This window comes from Stegostoma tigrinum, chromosome 22, assembly GCF_030684315.1.
Source record: "Stegostoma tigrinum isolate sSteTig4 chromosome 22, sSteTig4.hap1, whole genome shotgun sequence".
Taxonomy (NCBI): Eukaryota; Metazoa; Chordata; class Chondrichthyes; order Orectolobiformes; family Stegostomatidae; genus Stegostoma; species Stegostoma tigrinum.
Window position 1 is genome coordinate 36,557,278 of NC_081375.1, and position 23,670 is coordinate 36,580,947.

The following is a 23,670-nucleotide window of genomic DNA, read 5'->3' on the forward strand; positions in this document are numbered from 1 at the left end:
TAAGAATTCCTCACCATTCTCCCACACAACCCTGTTCGAAACTTTTGTAACCTATCCACATAACTGGTGATTAATGGGATTGTAAAACAGGCTTCCCAAAGGGATTGCATCCATCCTGTTTCTGAGCCCTACCTAAATGGCCTCAATGTATAAGTCCTCAAAAAAGGTGCCTGCCCACAGTACAGTTGTAAAATTCTACAGTTATCAGTAATGCAACTCCCCACCTCTTCTACGTCTGTCTCTATTACACATGTAACATAAATCGCAGAACATTGAGCTGTCAGTCTTGTCTTGTCGTTCGTCAAACAAGTCTCGACAAAGGCTGAAATTATCACAGTAACAAGTTGCAAGTTCATCTACCTTAATGGTCATATTCCTCATTAAAACAAATACAACTCAGACTGCTAGTCCTGCCGCACACCACCTCTCTGTTTGATCTTCTGCCTAGTCTTACTGGCTGTGGTCTGGCTCCTCCGCAGGTACATTAATTGCTGACCTACTGATCCAGTTCCTGCACCCCCACCACACGACTTGAAACCTAAATGAGTGGCACCAGCAAACCCCTCTGCCAGGATATTGGTGCCCTTCCAATTTAGATGCAACCCTTCGTTCTTGTACAGGTCCCACCTGCCCCAGATGTCATCCCAATAACCCACATGAGAGACAAAGTAAAACACTGCAGATGCTGGAATCTAGTCCTGAAGAAGGATAAGACCCAAAACATTGACTGGTCCTTTCCTCCGGATGCTTCCTAGCCAGTTGTGTTCTTCCAGCCTCCTGTTTCTCTACCAGTGACCCACATAGCTGAAGCTGTCCCCACAACACCAGCTCTTTAGCCACACATTTGACTGTACTATCTTTCTATTCATAGCTTCCTTGACAGGTGGCACAGGAAGTAATCCCAAAATTACAACCCTAAAAAGTCCTGTTTTGAGTTCCTACTTAAAACCTTGTGCTGCCTTTGCAGGATCCTCTTTCTGCTCTTGTTATTACCAACTTAGGCCACAACCTCTGGCTGCTTACCCTTCCCTTTCAGAGTATCCTGTGCCAGCTCAGGAACATCCTTGACTTTGGCACCAGGAAATCCAACAATTCCAGTATCTAGCTCAAGGCAGCTCAGACCTCACTACATAGTGACACTTGGTGTTTGTGCACCAAGAGTCGACACTGTGATGCAGCTACACACAAAGATGGACACATCAGGAGGAGGGCAGCATTGGGTACGTACCCCTGCCTCCTATCCAGGGCTTTGTACATAGTTCCTCTGGACATGGTCTGGCTTTGACCTTCAGATGTATTAGATGGCAGCTCAGATGACAATAGTGTTGTCGTCTTGGGAAATATGCTAGACCTGCACCATGTAAAATAAAATAATAGGAGTAGCTCACAACTGATGATCAGGTTTTTAAAACCACAAATGGACAGGGAGCAGTGTTCCCACTTGGCAACAGGCTCCTCCCATATTTTGGCACATGCCCCAGCCTCTCGAAAACATATACCCAGTTTATGATAATCTGTCCTGAGTAGCAGAAAAGTCTGAAATTTCCTTACCACTAACTGCATCTAGCTTCTGTCAAGGTCCCTGTACCTGCTGACATGTATCAGCATTCAAATGTTTAAAAAAGGGGTCCCAGTCAAGGCATCTACCTCAACTCCCTGCAGAAGTATGGTGGTAATGTCAGACTAATCTAGATACCCAGGTAATAGGTTCAAATGCTTCTTCAGCTGGTGAACTAATACTGGCCTTATTACAGAGACAAAGAAAAAAAGAAAACTGCAGATGGTGGAACCCAGGTAAACAAACAGGAGGCAGGAAGAACACAAGCCAGGCAGCGTTCAAGGAAAGCAGGAGTTAACGTTTCGGGCCCTGAGGCAGGATAATACCCAAAGCATTTACTACTTCTGACATCCAGACGCTGCCTGGCTTGCTGTGTTCTTCTGGCCCGTTCATCTATCTAGATTCCAGCATCTGCAGTTTTTTGGTCTCTGATCACATTTTACCACTGAAGTCTCTGCCAAGGATGCCCACTTTGAACAAGGTCTGTCTCCCTTAGATGTTGAGTACTCCTTTTCTCCAGATGTTGCCTGGCTTGCTGTGTTCTTCCAGCCTCCTGCTTGTCTACCTGACCTCATTACATCCTTGCTCCAAATATGGCAAAAAGGCTGAACTCCAAACGATAAGCTTCAGTACCAGACCCAACTGTCCCAGAGACCAGGGCACTACCACTACACCACAACAGCCTTCGGTTCTTCAGAGTAGATATTTTCTGATCAACATTTAGACTTATTACACATCGCTGAAACAGGCAGCACTTAAACCCAGGCCTCTTGATCCAGTCGGAACACTATCCCCACACCTCAGGAGCCTTCAGTTCCACAAGGTAACTATTTCTAATCACCTGTTTAAAAAAAATGTTATGATACAGCTCAAAACAGGCAGGACTCCAATGCAGGGATTCTTGCTGAGATGGAGACACTAGCACTGTACCACAAAAGCCCCTGCTTCTCAGCATAATCAACCTGCTCAGACGTGCTATTACACTTCCAGAGCAGGGACTTGAACCTGGCCTCCTGAGCCAGAAATAAAGGACATTCCAGTGAGCCACAAGAGCCCTTGTTCCTCAGGAAAACATCCTAGGCTAACCACCTTAACCTGCTTCAGTGCTCTTTCTTCAATCGAATAAAGGTTAGGTTAGAAGATGCTTACACAAGATACAGCACCACTCAAGACTTCAGATACTGAAACAGTGCCTTCAGAAGCAAGATCTAGGCAACAGCTACTCTTAGGCTGATAACATGGGAACACATGAATGTCACACAAGTGTCAATGTCCTGCAAGTGAGATTCGAACCATCACCCCTTCGTACACAGCAATACCATAACAGAATCTAATCAACATCCTGGAGCCTTGCCAATGACCAGAAACTGAACTTGATCAGCCATATTAATAGAGATTTATTAATTGAGATCTGTTAGAGGCTGGGAATTTGGTAGAAATAACACATTCCACCTTCTTAATACTTGTCCAGTGTCTTCAAGGTGCAAGTCAGGAGTTTTGAAATTCTCTGCTTGCTAGGATAGGTTCAACATGAGCGACAAAACTTGACAGCCAGGAGAAAAGGTTTCCCCAACTGGCACCCCATCCATCACCTCAGTCATTCCCTCTATCACCGCATGCAGTGGCAGTGAGGTACATCATCCACAAGAGGCATTACAGTAAATCAAGGCTCTTTCCCAATCCAAGTCCTCCACCACCTGCAAAGAGAAGGGCAGCAAATGCATGGAAGTCTACCAAAGTAAGTTTCTCCCCTAATTTGAGACTGTACCTTGATTTGTTCACTGTTGCTAGGTCAAAAACCTGGCAACTCTTTGTCTAAGAGGGCAAATGCTATCCTAGCCAGCAACATCTCATGAGCAAAAATAAAAGCCCATCACGTGCCTAACAATACAAGGTAATTTTTGAAACAAAAACAAACAAAACCTGGAAATCAGCAAGGTCAGAGGATGTCCACCTCGAAGCAACCCTTTCACACAACTCATCATGCACTTCCTTTTAAGGCAACTTAAAGGGAATTTTCTAATTTGTTCAGATATCCTCATGGATTATCCAATGACCTTGCTTTAAAATGACTGCTCCACTTGCGCTCAAGGGATCAGGTGTCAGTACAAATATAGCCTGCATATTTCAACAACCATTACCTTCAGCAAATGGTTTATTTTGGATGTGATCGTTTTCCTGAAAAATGCTACATGACAGTCTGCATGATGACCTTCACAGCCCCCCCCTAACTTTACTGTTTTCTTTCTTCTAACATAGAAAGAAAACAATTGGAGTCTGATTCATGTTATGTATTATACACTGTATATCTGTCATTAAGCTTTTAAAGACTTATTTGGGGAGCCTCAAGCTGCTGTGCAAACCTGTCAAGCTCTGGAATGCTCACAGAGTCAAACTGGCACTTCTAAAAAGCACTCAAATACAAGACCAGCAACAAAAACTAGAATGATTTATTAGACCAGAGGAAATAATCACCAAGCTTAACCATTCTCATGTGACTGGAGGCCTACACCATTACCAGTTGTCAGCTGTATGCAAAATAACTACTTACAAGGCAACTCTTAATTCAGTGAGGATAAAACAATGACACATCGGTTTCTAATCAGCAATTAAAACTCTAGGTATAGAACTAAAGGAGCACAAGCCAGGGTTTCCCGACAGACATGCCATCTAACAGGCCAAATAGAGGGCAGCAGAGGAGAAGTTTTAGATGATAGATGTCACACAATATTGGATATGAGCAATGAGGATGAGAGAAGATAGTGCAAGGTAAATGGGCATGGCATGCTAATTTCTTGACAGCAGTAGATTCAATGAGCCCTCTTTCCTAAGATGTACTGACTCAAATACATCAATTTTCCATATCTATATGATAGGGTACAATTCAACAAGCCAAGCTGAGTAATTCCATTTCGGTAATGCATTCATAAGAGGTCAAGAATTCTTTGGCTACCTGGTGCCATTACGCATATTGAAACAAAACAACAGACTGGTTACACCAAGAGGACATTCAACCTGTTGCATCTATATCACATCTTCGTCAGAGAAAAGTAGCTCATCCCATTCAGGTCATATTTACCAAATATTTATGTAGTTCTTTTAAAAGAGATGGTTGAATGTGCCCACAATACATCAACAGTATATTCCTCACTACTCACCACATGCGAAATCTTTCCCTTACATCACTTCTGATTCTTTGGCCATTCACCCTAAATTCTGTACCTTGTTTCTCACATCTCACTAATTGGAAGTTTCTCCCCAACTACAGCCCAAACCCCTCACTGTGAGCAAAGAGAGAGAAGATTTGATCTAAAAGTGTTGAAAACAAAAGGAAAAAAGCTCCCAAGTTATCAGCAAAAAACTCTGGTGTCCCTGGAACCATTCACTTGAGTCTTTCTTGCACTCGTTAAGGGCCAACTTGTTTCCCCAAGCCCAACACCTAGAATCAATGTTTTAGAAAAGTACACTATAATCAGCCTTGATTGCTACTCTACGCCTCCTTTGTAAAGGCAGGATAATTGGGTGCATGCATTATCAATAACTTCAAACTGTCCTGCATCTTCAGCAATTTGACAAGTGCATCTTCAGACTTGTGCCTTTGCACATTTAAGAATTATTTTAAAAGCAAGCCTCTTTCTTCTGCTAATAAGCAGACTTCTCTGCACTAACTTTCAGGTGCCAAATACCTATCAATTTACGAGGCTATGTTCTATTAACTCAACCCTGGGCATTCACAATTCTTCCAAATTTTAAATTCTATGGGTATCAAAAAATTTTCATTGTCAAATGCAAACTTCCTCTTGGCCACAGGAATAATTTTAAAGTGGAATCATGCTTGCCACAAAATGTTGTGTTTGGGGTGGGATGCGATGCCAATTACATAATTAACACAATGGTGCTTAAAGAATATGTTGAAATGCATATAAAAAGAGTAAAACAGTCCAGTTTTCTTTTACTGGGATATTGACTTATTAGGAACCAAAGCAGTTGGAGTTTTACAAGATGATGGGTGTTATTGTTGCATGTATCCTTTGAGGGCTACATATTTGCTTGTAGGAGAATTATTGAAGGACATGGTTATAAACAGTCAATTCTGATATAACGCAATAGTTCCGTTCTCGTGCGATCTGGAGTTAAGGAAGTCGGGCAGTAGACGTATACTTAAAACTAATATGGCTAGAATCCTGTTTAGAGCCAATGCAGGTAATCAAAGTTCGCATTCTACCGATCGTGGTCTAAATTCTTGTCACGTTAAAATAATTTCGTGTTGAAGAAACACACGTTGTAGGAGTGCCAGCTGTATTAAGAAGTACAGAAAGAGTGGGATCAAGAGAATTGGACAAAATCAGATCAGATATTAACGCAGTCATTGACTTAATGAGAAGACAGTCGGGGGGTGGGGTGGCAAAGGTATCAAAACTGCATTAGGAACACGGGTTTAACACGAGATGACCTATGGACAAATATGTTGGTACAGGCCAGACAAGTGAACACAGCAGCACTTATTCTTGATGCACACCACTACAAAGCAGGTAACATAACATGGTTTATTCATCTCACTATCTCGAATCACCACGAGTCTTAAAGCCACAAGCTATCACGACTCAAAAAACTTGAGGTTATATTTAGTCCAGAGTAACTGGAATTCAAATTATCTTAAAACTATTTTTAAAAAGGTATTCGTTTGTGCAAGATCAGAGGCCTCTGCATATTTGAACTGCTCAGTTACATCAATTTTTCAGTTCATTTTTTTCATGAAACATTTGGGAAAAACAACTAGTTCAAATTTGTATGGATAGCCGAGTTCTGGCTTCACATTAATTGTTGCGAGGTTTCGTGGCAGCTGTCTTATGCAACAGTCCCAGGGTTAGAAGGACATAAGCAATGCCGTATAGGCTTGTACATCACTGAACGGGGCATATCCCACTTATATTCCCAGTATTACTATTAATGACATGTTCTAGTTCTCCACTTCATAAATGGATACGTTAAGGACAAATATAAATCATCCAGACATCTGTGAATGTGCTCAGTTAGATTATTATTATGGAACATTGTCAGACTGATTTGTAGCAGCCTATCAGACTGAAAAAAAAAAACAATTCTACAGCATTGTGCTTTCCACAGTTAGTATTTTTTAAAATAAAATTCCATTAAAGCTTTTCACATTAATTCGGCATTTACCATTCAACAAAACTGTACAATAACTTCCACACTGCAAAGATATGCTGTAATAACACGGCAAAGAGCAAGATTCATAAAACAGTACTATATATTAGCAGGAGCTGAAAACCATGTTGAGCATTGATGCCACAGAAACAGAATGGGCCAGCATTTCCAACCACCTAACATAATCGGTTCAGATTTGGCTCAATAGAAATTTAGAACTGATCATGCAGAATGCACAAATGGTATTTTAGACTTGAGTCTACCAAACTCTCAATTGATCTGCTGTCACTGCCGGATACGACCTGCCTGTTCATCTCCTGCCATGCAGTTCAGTTTCAACACAACTTGATAAGGTTGAGACTTGGAGCACCTACAAAAAGGTTAGCAAGACAATCTTTGATAAAATAGTTAGGAGGTATGGCAAGTTCCATCAGGACAGATAGCCAGAGCCACAAGGAGCATGTGACTTCGTATTGTCAATGAACCTCAGCCAATTAGTAGGTTGGAACCATCATCCTTCTTCCTTCAAACAGCAAGGCCTACAGGACAGGCTGACAGTGCTTCCCAGTCCACAAGCAATAGCCAGAAGGTACTGATGTGACAGATCTGACCCCAACTGCTGGAAATTTGGCCCAGAGCCATAATTCCAAACAGTTATGGAAAATTAGAGGTGAGCAACTTCAAACATTAAGTAATGGCTTGTCTCTCAAACAGGCCCTTGCACATTAGTTGACCCCACTGTTTTTAGGTCAGTAGGTTAGAAGATTTCAGTTAGAAATATAGAATCTCAGACTGAAGCTAGAACAACCACAGCTGTCCTCTTCCCCAATTTAGTTGATTCTCCAGCACATCTACTTGATGTTTCCACTATTTATCACATCAGATTTCACTATATTTTGATTATTCCCCAACTTGTCCCTCTCCTCAGAGAAAGTGCAAATTGTGCCCTCAGCTTTCAATTTCTACTGACATTTCATTGTAATTCATCCAACCTGGTGGTAACAGCAACATTTTGATCAGATGTCACAGCAGAAGACAAAGGTGGTGCAAAACCAGGAAGTGACATTTAACTGGCTGTTCCAAGGTGCCAATAATTATTCTCAAAACTACAGACTCACCACTAATTGATTTTGGCTAAGATTCTGGACTAAAACCATTCTTCAGGGCCCAGTTAAAAACATCCCTTCCAAGGGCAGGGAGTTCTCACGCCCTCGCCAATATTCTTCCCCAAAACTATGATTAGAAATCAGACTAGTTGGATATTTGCTTCATTACCATTTGTGAAAATTGCTGCATACAAGTTGACTGCTGCATTTACTGAGACATGACGACATGAAGTATTTTGTTAGCTGCAAATTTATCTGCAGCCTTGAGGCTCAGAGATGGTATCATATTAGTCTTCATTATCTTTCAATCCAGAAGACAAGATGGCAGCAACATAAAGTCACTCCATTCAGAGGTCCACTTGGCTCGCCAGTTCCCTTTCCTTTCTTCCCTCCTCCTCTCTGCAGCGATTCTGTGCTCCTGTCCTTTTAACTACCCAAGGAGTAATGTTGCCAGTGGGAACTGTGTGGCAGATGAACAGGCAGGCCATGCCCAGTGGCAGCAGTGGATCAAGCATGGACCAGAGCAACAACAGTTTATCAAGTATGGGCTGGTGAGGTGGCAGCAGTCAGCGACAAGAATAGGTCACCTCCTGGGTGGCACAGCAATTGGAGTGGCACCTGCATTCTTGTAGAGATTGAACTTGAGAAACAGATCTGGACTCAGCTTTTTCCCTGCTTAACTTTTGGCTCTAAAATCTTCTCGATCTGGTTTCTGTGACCAAGTGGGCACCAGTGAATAGCGACTGTGCACATTTTGCTGTACTTAGGTATTCCCATACTTAGTACCTGTGACAAATAAGTAAATCTAAAATCAAGCAGTTGGAGATGGAAGATTTTTTTTTCCACCAAAAGAGTCAGTAAATTACAAAATATTGATAGAACGTGGAGTGCTATTATTTACCCCTGGCATTTCAAGAATACATAACCTTTACACACTGGCTTTTAGGGTAGAACTTTTCAAATCTCTCAAAGGCTGCTTATTTTGTCAGAAAAAATAAAGTGCTCCCGTCAATATCTGTAAGTATGATAAATCTCAACAGAAACAACTCAGCTCACTGCTAATGTGCTGAGTTGCTGCAGATCATCCATCACCCACAAAGGCAATCAACCTACTTCTCACTGGAGAATTACTGTATAGCACTGTCCACACATCAGGTATCAGTGGAATTGGTGGGGGGGGGGAGGAGGAATGGAGGAACTGCAATCCTGGGGTGCCAAACAGACAGCATTTAAGGAAAAAGGGGTAATTAAAAACAAATAAAGTTCTGCTTTTAAAATCATGTTACTGAACAAAAAGAAGTAATGCTGCATTTATTAGAGGGAACAGTTTGTTTGCTAGTTAGTCTGTTTGGATTTGGTGTGACACCTCAACAACCACTGGATCCCGAGATGAGATTTAAACCCAGATCTCTGGCCCAGAGGCAGCAATGGTCTTGCTTCATCACAAGCCTTACAAGGCACTGGCTGTTGAGAACTGTGGCCTCACCATTCTAGGGCTACAGAAGTCATAGAAAAGGGGACAAAGTTATCCAAGGAAAAGGCTCTTGATTTAGCAAACTAAAAATGTTGCAAGCACTAAGAGGAAAAAATGTGTTAAGGATGTAAAATAGTTTGAAACCATGTTAAATGGAAGAAGCTTGTTGCTGCTCGTTGGTGAATTAATGCAAGGGACCACAGCCTCAAAACAGAAGGACTATTAGAAAAGTGAACATTAAAATGGAATGCTTTACCACTGTTGGAGCACAAGTAATGTCAGGAAATTGGATAAGTACTTGGGAAATAAAACTGAAGGGATATGGCAAGAGAACTTCCTGTTCTGATAGTGAATGAGAGCTTCACAACCCAGAGCTGACCCAGCTCTCAGCAAAACTTTAGAGATAAGTGCAAACGTTTGTCCCCTAGATTAAGAAAATGGTGAACTTCCAGTCGTGACAACTATCACATTCCTAAATCTACATGTTGACATTAGGAACGTGCACAAGAATTCAATTTAGCAATAAGTAGTAAAACTGACTAGAAAAAGAAGGTCCAGAAGATTAACAAGTACATGATTTCCAGCTAATTTTCTGTATCCCACAGGTCTTATTACGATTTAGGTGAATGAGGCAAAGTAAAACCTACTATATAACTATCTGAGGCAGCGTAGACATTGAGCCTGACATTCAAATTTAAATTTAAAATTAGGGCGTTGCAGTGAAGTACTGCAAATCTGATACAGCAAAGTGATAGAGAATGTCAGGTGGCCTTGCAGCATCTATGGAGAGAGAAACAGGATCAACACTTGTAGGTAATTATGTTGGACCACAAGGCTCTGATCAGATTTGAAACATGAACCAGTTTCTCTCTCCATACAAGCTGCCAACCAGCTGAGTTTCTCCAACACTGTTTTTTGCCACATTTTAGTTTTGATGATCACTTAATAGTGCTGACATTCCGTTTGTCACTTCTCAGCATTACAGGAGCTGAAGTTGCACCATGTACTGACCTAAGAGATTCCACATGTATCAACAATCTCTTTGAGAGCTGTTCAGCGTTCAGGCAATGCCGTCTACACTGTAGAAATGCAGGACCTCATTCCCAATTTAGAATCCAAAACTGAACAGTGATTTCAAGTCTGGATCTCAGACACATTTCAACTTACGTTCCTAAAACACAAAGAGCAACACAGTAGCATCACTGGAGGCTGAATTGACAAGGTTGTGAAAGGCATCACTGGTCAATTAGTTCACTTACTATCAGCCGTAACAAAAAGGGGAAGTCTCTGCACTCATCCTCAACCATCTCCCCATTGCAGACAAGCTGTTCACAGTTTTGATAAGACTGACAACCACAAAACAGGATCTCACCTTCATTTCAGGGAGATATTACTATCTTGCAGCACAATGGAATGTTAAGTGGGAGCTTTCCACCAAATCTAGCAGCTCAATCAGGCATCAGTAGAATTTTATTCAACCACAATTTGTAATCTTAGTGCCCAGCATAATTCACATCATTGCCATCATTCTGGGTTTCAATGCTGGTTTGAATTAGAGTGTAATGGGACAGTCTAGGAGCAGCAGACATAGCAAAACGACAAATTAGGTGTCAACCTAGTGAAGCTACACCATGGGACTATTGCATGCCCAACAGCAGTAAAAGCATGAACTGACACCACAAACAATGGATCAGATCTAAGCTCCACAGTCCCATCATTTCCAGAAATTAATGGTGCTGGACAGTTAACTCACTGGAGGTGGAGGCTCTACAAAATTCCATCCTCAAGCAACAGGGTGCCCAGAATATTGGTATAAAGAAAAACTCAGACATTTGCCCCCACCTTCAACTTCCACCTCAAGTCCCCAGTTTCATAGATTAGATTCCCTACAGTGTGGAAACAGAACCTTTGGCCCAAAAAGTCCACACTGCCCCTTGGAGCATCCCACCCAGACACATCCCCCTATAACATACACCCTTGAACACGATGGGCAATTTAGCATGGCCAGTCCACCTCACCTCCATATCTTTGGACTGTGGGAGAAAACTGGAGCAACCAGAGGAAACCCACGCAGACACGGGGAGAATGTGCAAACTCCACACACAGACAGTCACCCGAGGCTGGAATCAAACATGGGTCCCTGGTGCTGTGAGGCTGCAGTGCTAACCACAGCCTCTGTGCCGCCCCACAGATGGTAGGCTTCAGCCAATTCAATTCACACCACCTAACATCAACAGCTGAAGGCACAGGATACTGGCAAAAACTACAGGCTCTGAACAGTCCACCAATAGTATGACGACATGTGCTGCAGAACTAGCCATACACAGCCAAGTCATTCCAGAACAACTGCAACATCTGTCAAGCATCTAACCCAAGTCTTGAAAATTACATCCTATTAACAAAAGGCAAGAGAAGTCTGATCTACACAATTAGCCCTTGTATATTTTAAAAATCAACAAAATGATAGAAATGGTCAGAGATGCTATCAAGCAGCACTCACTCAAGAACACCAGTTCACCCAAATTAAGTCCAGTCAAACAGCTCCCGGCCACACTACAGGCTTGGTCAAAAAAACCTCAGGATAAGGCAAAAGTGACTTCTGTTAACATCAAGGTAGCATTAAGCAATCTGACCAAAACTAGATGGTCAAGGACAACAGATGCACGCGAACATCACCACATGCAATTCCCAAGTCCTATACCATCCTGACTTTGAAGGAATGGCAATTCTACTTCCAAATCTCTATGTTAAAGTCCTGGAACTCCACCCCAACTGTACTTCGGGTGCACCTATACTAGAGACTGTAGCAATTTAAGAAAACAGCTCACTCCACCTTTGAGAAATAAACTCTGATCTAGTCAGCAATTCCCAACATCCTAAGAATAAATACATCATCAACGCAGTAACTTTTACAAAAACAGACACTCTCGTCACCAAATACCAATTTGCTAATGGAGAGCTTTGTCATTTAGCAGTGATATACTATTTCACACTTTTAGACAGCACACGCAGGGATTATTCAATATTCTAATCATGATATCTAGCAGGACAGCAGTTGTTTCCCTAATGAGGTTTACAACACTCACTAGTCTCATAATTCAGTGCACAAGTACAGCTCCGACTGTGATAATCTTCTTCAACCATCTGTACTTTACCTAAAACTGAACACCAACTGTGAAAACTTTACTACCAAGGGGCCTTCAGTTAGATTTCAATTACACAAGTGTCCTTCAGAAATAAAAATAATTAGATTCCACTTCCAAGTGCTTAAAACTAAACTAACTTCCTTTGGAGCTTAACATTTGCACCCAATTTGCTTCACATCTGAACAATATTTCCTCAATTTAGTCTTGTATAAAATTAAGATTCATCAACTGTTATGACAGCAAATGGTAATACAGTGTTTATAATAAGAGCATTTGAGTACAGGACTATAGTTGTTTTAACGCAATCTTAATGCCTGACAAAACCTCACCTAGATTCTAGGTGAGATAACAAGGTGTGGAGCTCGATGAACACAGCAGGCCAAATAGCATTTTCGGAGCAGGACCGTGGCCTGCTGTGTTCATCCAGCTCCACACTTGTTATCTCAGCTTCTCCAGCATCGGCAGTTCCTATTATCCTATAATCTAGATATACCACAATAAAGACTTATTTGCCAGGAAAGGTTATGCAAGAAAAGTTCACCAAACCAATTTCTGGGATTGAGGGACTGTCCTACAAAGAAATATTAAATACAATGTGTCTACATTCTCTGGAGTTCAGAGGAGGAGAGGTTACTTGATTCCAAGAGTAAAAAATTCTTACAGTAATTTGCAGGGTAGATTGCTGGGCTATGCTGGAAATCAAAGATCTGCAAACCAGGCAAACTGGGAATTCTAGGTCTCGCATTTCTTGTCTAGTGCTTGTCAAAGGACATCTCAGCTTGGATGGAAAGCAATTTGTAAAATCCTGGTCATCCTCATGAGTAAATCAAAACGTATACAAGGAAGTTAGTTCTACCGACAGAGGTTGAGTAGGGCCAGAATTATTAATTCTGGACTACTAACTAAGCCAAAAGTAAATTGCAGAGGTGAAAATGATCACAGGGCTAAATATATAGCTCGAAGGATGGTGTAGGAGTTAGTGATTTTGATTCATGGAGCACTGATGACATTAATGGGAAAGAGGATGATGATCCATCGGACAGTTTCCACTTGTACCAAGCAACTTACTGAAATCTAATATCTTGGGCTGCAAACAGTACTTTAAACTGGAAAAAGGAGAGTGCAGCTGAGAGGAAATGCATAAAATGTTAGAAAATCAAGCCACAGTGCACAGTAGGAAAAGGCTAAAGATGAGCAGAATGTTACAACAAGGAACAGAGACTTCAACATTAATAGTGAAGTAATTAAGATCAAAGCAAGGAATAATGGTATAATGTTAAGGCGTTTTATCTTAATGCATGATGTAGTCATATCAAGATGGACAAAGTAACAGGGATAAATGGGTTGAATTTAAAAATCACACTGGAGAGATGTAGTTGCAACATGATTAAGGTTTCAAAGTATTCCAGCATACAACTTTTCTAAGAGGAAAGAACAAAAAGATCAGGGTGCTGGTGCTGGTAATAAAAGGAGGTTATTATGGACATAGGAAGCCACTTGGCCTGGAAAAAACACAAGGCAGAATCAATGTAGCCCAAGGCTTTAAAAAATGACAACATAAGTGATGTGGCTCATAGGCCTAACAATAGCTACATTGATAATCCGTCCAATCTTGATAATCAAGAAATAGAAGTGTGTGTGTGACAAACAAATAAAGCAGTCATTGCAGCGCATTTTAATCTTATTAGAACAGATTAAATGAATAAAATAATGAGGACAAATTCAATGTTCAACAGAATTTCCTAGGATTACACTATAATTCAGTACAGAAGCTGCTAGTTGGATCTTGCTTTAAGTTAAGGATACAGAGTTAACCAGCAATCCCTCAGGAAGGGATCCTTTGTGGAAGAGGGATATTACAATTTGCATCAGTTCATTAGGAAGCTGTCAGCAGTGTTGACAAGAGCATAAAATTGCAACAGGTTACTGATAGCTTACGTAAACAGGCAAAGTTATGGCAGATTAATTTTAATATCATAGAATCACAATCACAGAATAACTAGTGTGGAAACAAGCCATTCAGCCCAACAGGTCCACACCGTTCCTCCAAAGGGAATGCCACCCGTTTCCTCTAACCCTGCATTTCCCATATCTAACCCACCTAACCTAAACATCCCTGAACACTATGGGTAATTTAGCATGGCCAATCCACCTACCCAGCATGTCTTCGGACTGTGCAAGGAAACCAGAGTATACCCATGTGTGCATGGGTTTCAAGTGCAAACTCCACAAAAATAGTCACCTGATAGTGGAATCAAACCTGCAACTCTGGCTTTGTGAAGCAGCAACACTGAGCCACCATGCCACCAACTGTGAGGTTATCCATTTCAAGCCCCAAAAAATAGATTAGGTGTTGGTTTTTAGGATGACACAATTAATGCTGTGCACGACTAACCTTTTTTTTTGGGGGGGGGTGGATATCAAAAGCATAGCTCTCTAAAATGCCCCAAATAGGTACAGAAAATAGTCAATGCAGCTAATGGAATGCTGCCCTACATATCTAAAGGGCTGCAATATAGGGTTGAGGGTATATCCTTGAGTTGAAGGGTGCAAGTGTGATGGTGCTGTTACACTAATCCTTAGTTAGACCACACAGAGTACTGAGAGCAGATCATGGACATCACACCCTAAGATGAATGTTTCGGCCCCAGAGAGAATTCAACATTAATTTACAAGGATGATACCTGGACTTCAGGGGTTAAATTTTGAGGAGCGATTAGACAAATTAGGCCCTTGTGTTCTACAATTTAGAAGGATCCAAAATCAAGATCTTCAGGAGATTACAAAAATAAAAGGCAGATTTCCACTAGTCGCAGATTCCAGAATTAAGGCTGGGCCATACAGGGGTGATAATAAAAAGCACTTCTACATGCAAATAGCAGTGTATGTTTAGAATGCTCTTGAAATGACAGTTGAAAATTCTTGTCTTAAATTTTAAAAAATTGTCTATTTGATATTTATTAAAGGTGGTCAAGGTACAAAAACAGAAATTGCTACAGACACACTGCACATCTTGCACCATCTGCAGAGGAAAAAAAAAAGAGAGAGAACGTAGAGTTAACATTTCAAGTCCAGTGGCCCTTCAAGGGGCTCATGGCAGACACACTGAGTTAGGCTACAGATCAGCCAATGATATCACTGAATGGCACAGCAGGCAACAGGCTCAAAGGCCTACTCCTGTTCTTACATTCCTATTTGTCAAGTTAGGAAACACAAAGAAATAGTCAAACACATAGCAAAGAGGTTGGAAATAAATGAAAACACTCCAGTTGCTGTTTGGACAATCATGTTAGACCCTAAATGTTAACAGTTTCACTTCACAGATGCTGCCACACTTGTTGAGCTAAAACACAAGAGCTAGGAACAGGAGTAGGCCATTGGGCCCTCCAAGCCTGCCCCACCATTTAATAAGACAATGGCTGATCTTTTTGAGACTCAGCTCCACATACCCACCCACTCAGCTTAACCCTGTTCAAACCTTTATCCAGCCTTGCCTTAAAAAGTGAGGTAGCTTCAACTGCTTCACTGGGCAGGGAATTCCAGATTCACAACCCTTTGGGTGAAGTTCCCCCTGACCTCAGTCCTACATCTGCTTCCTGTTGAGGCAATGTCCTCCAGATCTAGTTTCACCTGCTAGTGGAAACAACCTCCCTGCCTCCACCTTATCTATTCCCTTCATAATCTTATGTTTCTATAAGATGTCCCTTATTCTTCTGAATTCCAAGGAGTATAATCCAACCCTCTCAACTCTGGCAACCACAGTGAATCTCCTCTGCACTCCCTCCAGGGCTAGTATAGCTCTTCAACGAGATCAAAACTGCACAGAGTACTCCAGGTGTGGCCTCACCAGGACCCTACACAACTGCAGCATAGCCTCCCTGTTTTTAAAGTCCATCCCTCGAGCAACGGCAGACAAAATTCCATTTGCCTTGTGATTACCTGCATCACCTACAATCCTAGTTTGTGACTCATGCACAAGGACACCCGAGTCACTCTGCAGAGCAGCGTGCTGCAATTTTTTACCATTTTAGTTGATTTTGCTGTTATTCCTACCAAAAATGGATGACCTCACACTTATCAACATTGTACTCCACCTGCCAGACCTCTGCCCACTCAGACTATCTATATTCCTCTGCAGACATTCATTCAGCGTCTTCAGCACACTTTGCTCTACCAGTCACCTTAGTGTCATCTGTAAGTTTTGACACACTACACTTAGTCCCCAACTCCAAATCATCTATGTAAATTGTAAACAGTTTAGGTCCCAATGCTGATCCCTGAGGCACACCACTAGCCATTGACTGCCAACCAGAAAAATACCCATTCACCCCTAGTTTGCTTTCTACTGGTCAACCAACCCCCTATCCATGCCAACACATTACCTGTAATACTGTGCAACTTTATCTGATGTAGCAGCCTTTGGTGTGGCACCTTGTCAAATGCCTTTGGAAACCCAGATCCACGACATCCATAGGTTCCCCATTGTCCACCATGCAAGTAATGTCCTCAAAGAATTCCACCAACTTAGTTAAACATGACCTACCCTTCACGAATCCATGCTGCATGTTCCCAATGGGACAACTTATATCCAGATGAGTTTAGATATTATTGGTGGGTGCATAGGAGTGAAAAATTAAGATGGCTTGGGAAATTGGGTAAGAAAAGGAGAGAGGAAAGTTAAACCATGGTAAGAAAAAGAAATATTTTCCAGTTGTCAAATTATATTTTATGGAGAGATTAAAATTCAAATGGAAAGCCATCCATCTATTGCTAATTAGGCTAATGAAGAGGTTTGTTACATTTTGCCAAGAACACAACCCCAGGATTAGAGAAACCTGCAAAGGGCAATGAAATCTAGAGGTAGGAATATTGCCTGTGTAAACTAGCAATAAAACATAAAAGATTTAATTCCATTTTTCAAGTTAGCAAACAAGTCTTTAAAGGCTGAAGACAAGGTTAAAAAAGAACAGATACTAAATGAATCCCAACCAAAAAAAGTGAATAGGTTGGTGCAAGGGCTAGGTGTTGACTGTGGCTTGTCCATTCTGCACAGTACTATGGCATGACCCAACTACTAAATTCAAATTATTACTGCATCCTTTGATTCTATGCCAGCCATTTACAGAATGTGTTCTGGCTTCTTTGCCAAAGTGAGTGACAAACTAAACTTGTGTTACCAAGGAATTTTATATTCATTTTTGGGTAGCTGTTGCAGTACACATTGAAATAGTTACATTTTGGTTTTATTTCTACTTGTTCTTCCTATACCTTTCACATTCACCTGTGTTTCAAATTTTGCTTTATTCCTTCATGCTTTGTCACATTACACCTCAGTTTATTTCAACATTATGTTCCCAATTATTTACAAGAGCAAGTCAAGTCCAAAACTCATCCCTTTTACTATCATCTTGCAGGTTTTCACCACAATTTGACCTGCTTTTCAAACAGCTATATTTCATCTTGCTACAAAAGGTTTTTTTTTTAAATGAGCCTGTGTCGAAGCCATTTCAAAAAACCCATTGACCATATTTAAATCACCAATCACTTGAAAAATCTTAGTTTAATCCAATGTAACTTGTCTAAGGAATCATAGCTGGCTATCCTTAAGTGAGGTATTCCAAAATATTAACTAAAGTTCATTAGCAATTATGAATTTCAAATGAACTTTCCCACAGCCCTGATTTAAACCAAATGATCCAAAATTTCCCTGATTATTCTCATGCCTTTTTTATTTAAAGAAGGGGGCCTCCCTAATCCAGCTCAAATCACATTTGATTATTGGAGCTACCAGCCAAGCAAGAGGACAAGATATTTTAACCAATTTAAATAGTACAAATTTGTTTCAAAAATAATTGAAACAGAAATCCTTAGCGACTGCAGTACACATTTGACACAATGAAGCAACGAAGACGACAGCACACAAGCTAGTGTTGTTTTCCCTGCAGTTTAGAAAGTTAAGCAGTGGTTGGATCAAGCTTAAGATAGAGAGAAACAAATAACTAGATCAAGAGAAAAAATACATTGCCACTGGTCATAAAATCTAGGATTAGGGAGTGAAATCAAGAACACAAAAGGTTTTATCAGTTGTCAACATTAAAACCAATAGCAACTGATGCTGGAACAATTGTTTATTTTAAACCAGAGGTGCTTAGATTTGTTAAAACTATTAGTGACCATGTGGATACATGAATTTGGGCTACAGATCAGTCACCCACTCATTGATTGATAGAACGGCTTCATATACTTCTCCCATTTTTGTGTTCCTTCACTCAGTTTTAAGATAATCAATGCAATTAGTGCTATCAAATTAAAAGGGATTTGTTTTAAATACATTGCATCTGTACAGTCCTTAGGACAGGAGTACGCAGAATAAAAACAATTGAGATAAATGAGAAGAAGTGATTGAAACAAGTAAGATTCTTGGTGTGCTTGATGGTGTAAATGTTGAGGTTTCCCCTTGTGGGGGTGTCGAGCAACTGAGGGCATAGTGTCAGATTAGAGGCACACCAGTTTAAGACTAGGATGTGCAGGAATTTCTTCTGAGGTTGAATCTTTGAAACTCCTTGCCACAGAGCTAGGATGTAGAGTCCTTGTTTACATTTAAGGCTGAGATAGCTAGATTATTGAGCAGTAGGGGAACCAAGAGTGAAGGGGGAAACTGCAGGAAACTGAATGTGATCAACAGGTCTGGCAGGATCTGTGAAGAACACACAAAAAAATCAGAGTTAATGTTTTGGATCCATTTATCCTTCCTCAGTTCTAATGAAGGGTCCCCAGACCTGAAATGTTAACTGATTTTTTTTTTTCTTCACAGATGCTGCCAGAACTGCTGAGTTTTTCCAGCAACTTCAGTTTTTGGACCTGGTTTACAGCACCCGCAGCTCTTTCCGTTTTTATTTTGGATATGGTCAGTGTTGGATCAGCCATGATCCAATTGAATGGCAGAGCAGGGTTCAAGGGGTGAAAAAGCGTACCCTTCCTATTTCCACCACCTGCAAATTCTTCTCCAAATTACACACCATCCTAACTTGGAAAAACATCACTGACTCGAGATGATGGCTCAAAATCCCCCAATTTCACAACAACACGGGACGACCTTCATCACCCCAACCACAACAGTTCAAGGTGGCAAGTCACCATCTGTGTGTTCTGTGGGCATTAAGGGATGAACAGTAAATTCTCACTAAGTGACAGGCACATTGTGAATGAATAAAAATAGAGCATTGGTGTTGAAAATTGAATCTGAGGACTATTATAGGAAATACTCACGAGTCAGCATCTGTAAAGGCAAAAGATGGATTACCATTTTGGTAATTTTGACTTCACTCTACTGCTAAAAAAATGCCAAAAACCTTTTCATTTATGACTATTCAGGTATTACATTTAGATTCTGTGGATTTGCATCTCAATTTGAAGATGTTAACTTGCATCTCCATCCCTGCCACACTCCTTTCACCTTCATACACAGTACAGGTTTGTCCAGGAATATTTCAAATTCTGGCTTTTAAGAGAAAAGAGATAAATGAACACTCAATAAAACCCTCACCAGTCCAAATGTATAGTGAAAAACTAAGTCTTTAGGAACGTGCCAGACTTTTGAAAATTGCCTCATGCCCCATTCCCTTTCTTTAATATGTTAAATACTGGAAAATAGGTGGCTTAGTGTACACTGCAAAGAGAGAGATTTCTTGAGCAGACAAGATAAATTAGTTGCACCATGAAGAGGCTTCAGTACAGAGCCTGAGTCACAAATCATTTTCTTGGAATGTCTGCCAGTGGTATTTGAGCACAGATTAGGTGTCCCAAACAATTCACTTCAACTACTGAGTTAAATAAAGAAATTTGAAAACAAAAAAAATACAAAATTAAACTTCAAGTTAAGCACCACACTATTCAAGTGATGCCCTATCGCAGATTATCCACAGTTTAAAAACTTTTCGATCCACAGAGGATTCCAGGGCCAACATAAACCTTACATCTACTATAATTTGCTGATACCAAATCAATCAGATTTAATGAAAGGTCACTAACCAGTAAAGTCAATTCTCATTACTCCCACCTCAGAGCATTTCGAGCATTCCAATTTTATTTCAAATTTCCAGCACACACATTGTGCTTTGCTTTTGCACAAATGAGGATTGTGCAGCCTGGAATTTTACAAGGACAACTTGATTCATGTTTTTAAGTTCAAGAGAACAGATCAGGTAGAAGACAAGGAATTATTTCCAGTAGATGGAAAGCCTGGGGCTCAGGGACTTACTTCAAACATGATACCAGGCCTTTCAGAAGCAAACACTTGAGCACAAACAATACACAAAATTTGGAACTCAGATCCAGCAAATGAAGCAATGAAATCAAATTCTGAATCCAAAGATTCATCAACATGACATTGCATAAACTTAGTCTTATGCAACAAGGTCAATAACCAAACCACAACCTTATTCAATGGTACAATGCATATGCAGGTCTTACTTTCTACTCTCTAGTTCACCTGGAGGAAGTTTCTGCTTCCTTTTAAGCACCAGAATAGGAGGATAGAGGGGGTTAAGAGAATTTATTTTCCTGAGATGCATTAGTCTGTGGCATTCTCTTTCCCAGAACATAGTGGTAGCTGTGTTATTTGAATTTATTCAAGGCCAAGTTAGGTAAATACTTGAGAGAAACAAACAGTCAAGAATTATCACGGCAAGAAAATGGAAGTTCAGACCCCAATCAGATCAATCATGACATGATCAAATGGTTGCGCAGGCTCAAAACCACTTAAAAGTGATGGCTTACTCTAAATCCCTAAATCCCAAGTACTCCTGTTCCTACATGAAGATGGAGTAAAGCTAGGTCAAATCAAAATTCAAAGTGAGAGAGCAGTCCAAAAGGAGGGAATTGCCTAGTCCATATTATTACTAACATACCAATAGTAACTTCAAATCCCATAAAACTATGAAGATTTCCACAACTGTATTTAAAGCTTGGCATCAATTTTAGCTCTGTCACTTCATGCAATGCACATGTAAGCGAGTTCACTTTAAATGTGAGTTCCTTGGTTTAAAGAACTACAGAGAACATCTCTTCTACTTTCAAGTGTAGAAAATCAGACTGCTAATCCAGGAATAATCATGCAGTAATAATATTTTTAAAAAGTCACAAATGCTTTTCACAACAGTTACAGCGCATTGCGTATGAAAAGTTAAACAAACAGCATGCTGGAGAAACTCAGGTCTGGCTCCATCCATACAGAGAGAGAAACAGAGTTCCACGTTCCCAGTCTGGAATAACTGTTCCGGCCATTAAACAGTCATACCAGACTTGAAATGTTACCCATCTCCACAAGTGCTGCAAAGCCTGCTGAGTTTCTCCAATCTTTCCTGTTTTTTCAGATTTCCAAGATCTGCAGTATTGCCCTTTTGTCTTTGTAAAATGAAATCAGTTAACTCAAAAGACAGTATTTCTAGGAATTGCAAGCTTTTTCTTGACGTTTTACTATCATTCCACGATTCCATAGAATGGAATTAATCAATTGAAAAATCAGAAATGAGGCAAGCTATGAATAACTGAGGGGAGAAAAAAAGCGTTTCCCCTCAAGCGAAAAGGTCATGACCTCAAAATTCCAACCTTCCAAAAAATGACAGATTGAAATCAAGAAAATTATGACACCAGAATACTGTCAGAGTGTGATCAGCAACTGAAACGGACTTCTGAACAGAATACAGAAGGCACAAATGAAAATGATCTCAGAATTAATTGATTTGAGAATTTAGAAGGCAAGCCGCAAGTTCAGGAAAAACAGAACTGACATGAATCGGAGCGATAGTAGGAACTGCTGATGCTGGAGGAGTTGAGATAACAAGGTGTGGAGCTGGATGAACACAGCAGGCCAAGCAGCATCAGAGGAGCAAGAAAGCTGACGTTTCAGGTCTAGACCTGCCAAGGAGGTTGTAAAGCGGAAGAGCCTAGGCAGCTAGAAAAGTAGAACCTCAAAGAGCTTAACAGTGCAAGGTGAGTGGCCAGTTCACCCCGTTCAGGGTTTTCTAGTTTATTTCCCCCAAGCTATAGCAATCACAACCTGTCTTGGGTACCAGAAACATTGCAAGTTTCTATGAAGGATTCCTAACTAGCTTTTTGAAATCCCTCTGGATATTGTTCCCTCCTGCCTCTAAGAATCAGTGTTTCAAACTTACCTTTTTGTCAAGGGGTGTGGTTATGGGATGGTAGTACATTGGAACAATTAATTAGTAATAGTACTGTATCTTTGTTTGGTTACATTTTCCTACAGTTTAGTTTTTCGAAAGTCTGCTTTCTTTCATTTGTATTTTAAAACTATGGTGTTGAAACGAATTGTCTTTTGCTCAAACCAGAGGGTTTTGACCAGTTGCATTGCACCTGGAACACCCACTTCATATCGACCTTTAAAAACATGCAAAGTTAGGATCTCAGCTACCTTCTTAAAATTTTTGAGGCAATCTGACCTGGTCCTCCACAACTCCTAAGGGACAATGTTTTCCACAGAGGGGGATGCATGCATGGAAGGAGTTGTCAGAGGTGGAGGCTGGTGCAACATTTAAGAGGCATCTGGATGGGTATATGAATTAGCAAGGATTTAGAAGGCTATGGCCCAAATGCCTGCCAAAGGGACTAGATTAATTTAGGATATCTGGTCAGCACGGATAAGTCAGACCCAAGGGCTTGGTTCCATTGTGTACAGCTCTCTGACTATGTCCCCAAGACAGAGCTAAGACTGGATAAATTGTAGTTTGTTCAAAATCCAGATGCAGACAAATCCCTTAATGTAGCAAATGCCAGCTGGGAGCACAACTATTGGTTTTGCCATTTGAAACAGGAGAATAAGTCTAGAATTTTATATGTAATGTCAGACATCATAGAGCAGCACTTCAAACCAAAATATTCATGCATGGCCATTTAGAGAAGATTAAGATTCCAGGTGGACATTGCAGAATTTTATACTTTGACATGATTATATTTTGAGAAAACTGTCGGAGGTGTCTGTGTAAAACCACATTTTGAAGTGCTACTACTTGGTAAACATAAATAGGTTTTGCTATCAACATTTTTGCGGATCAAGGCCCCAGGTGCATACAGAAGTACATTCAGTATCATCACATGTTTTAGCACTACACCATTGGGCCATGTATCAACAGCTATGAAGGCTCCAAACTCTCAAAATTCACTCCTACACCATTCCCTTCCTGCGAAGCATCTTAA

General features: G+C 40.7%; 1 protein-coding gene across 1 annotated transcript in view; it reads right to left on the reverse strand.

Annotated features, from left to right (window-relative positions):
- Positions 1-23,670, reverse strand: part of tmem104 (transmembrane protein 104) — a 168,285-nt gene that overhangs the window by 58,538 nt on the left and 86,077 nt on the right. The gene's annotated exons all lie outside the window — the stretch shown is intronic.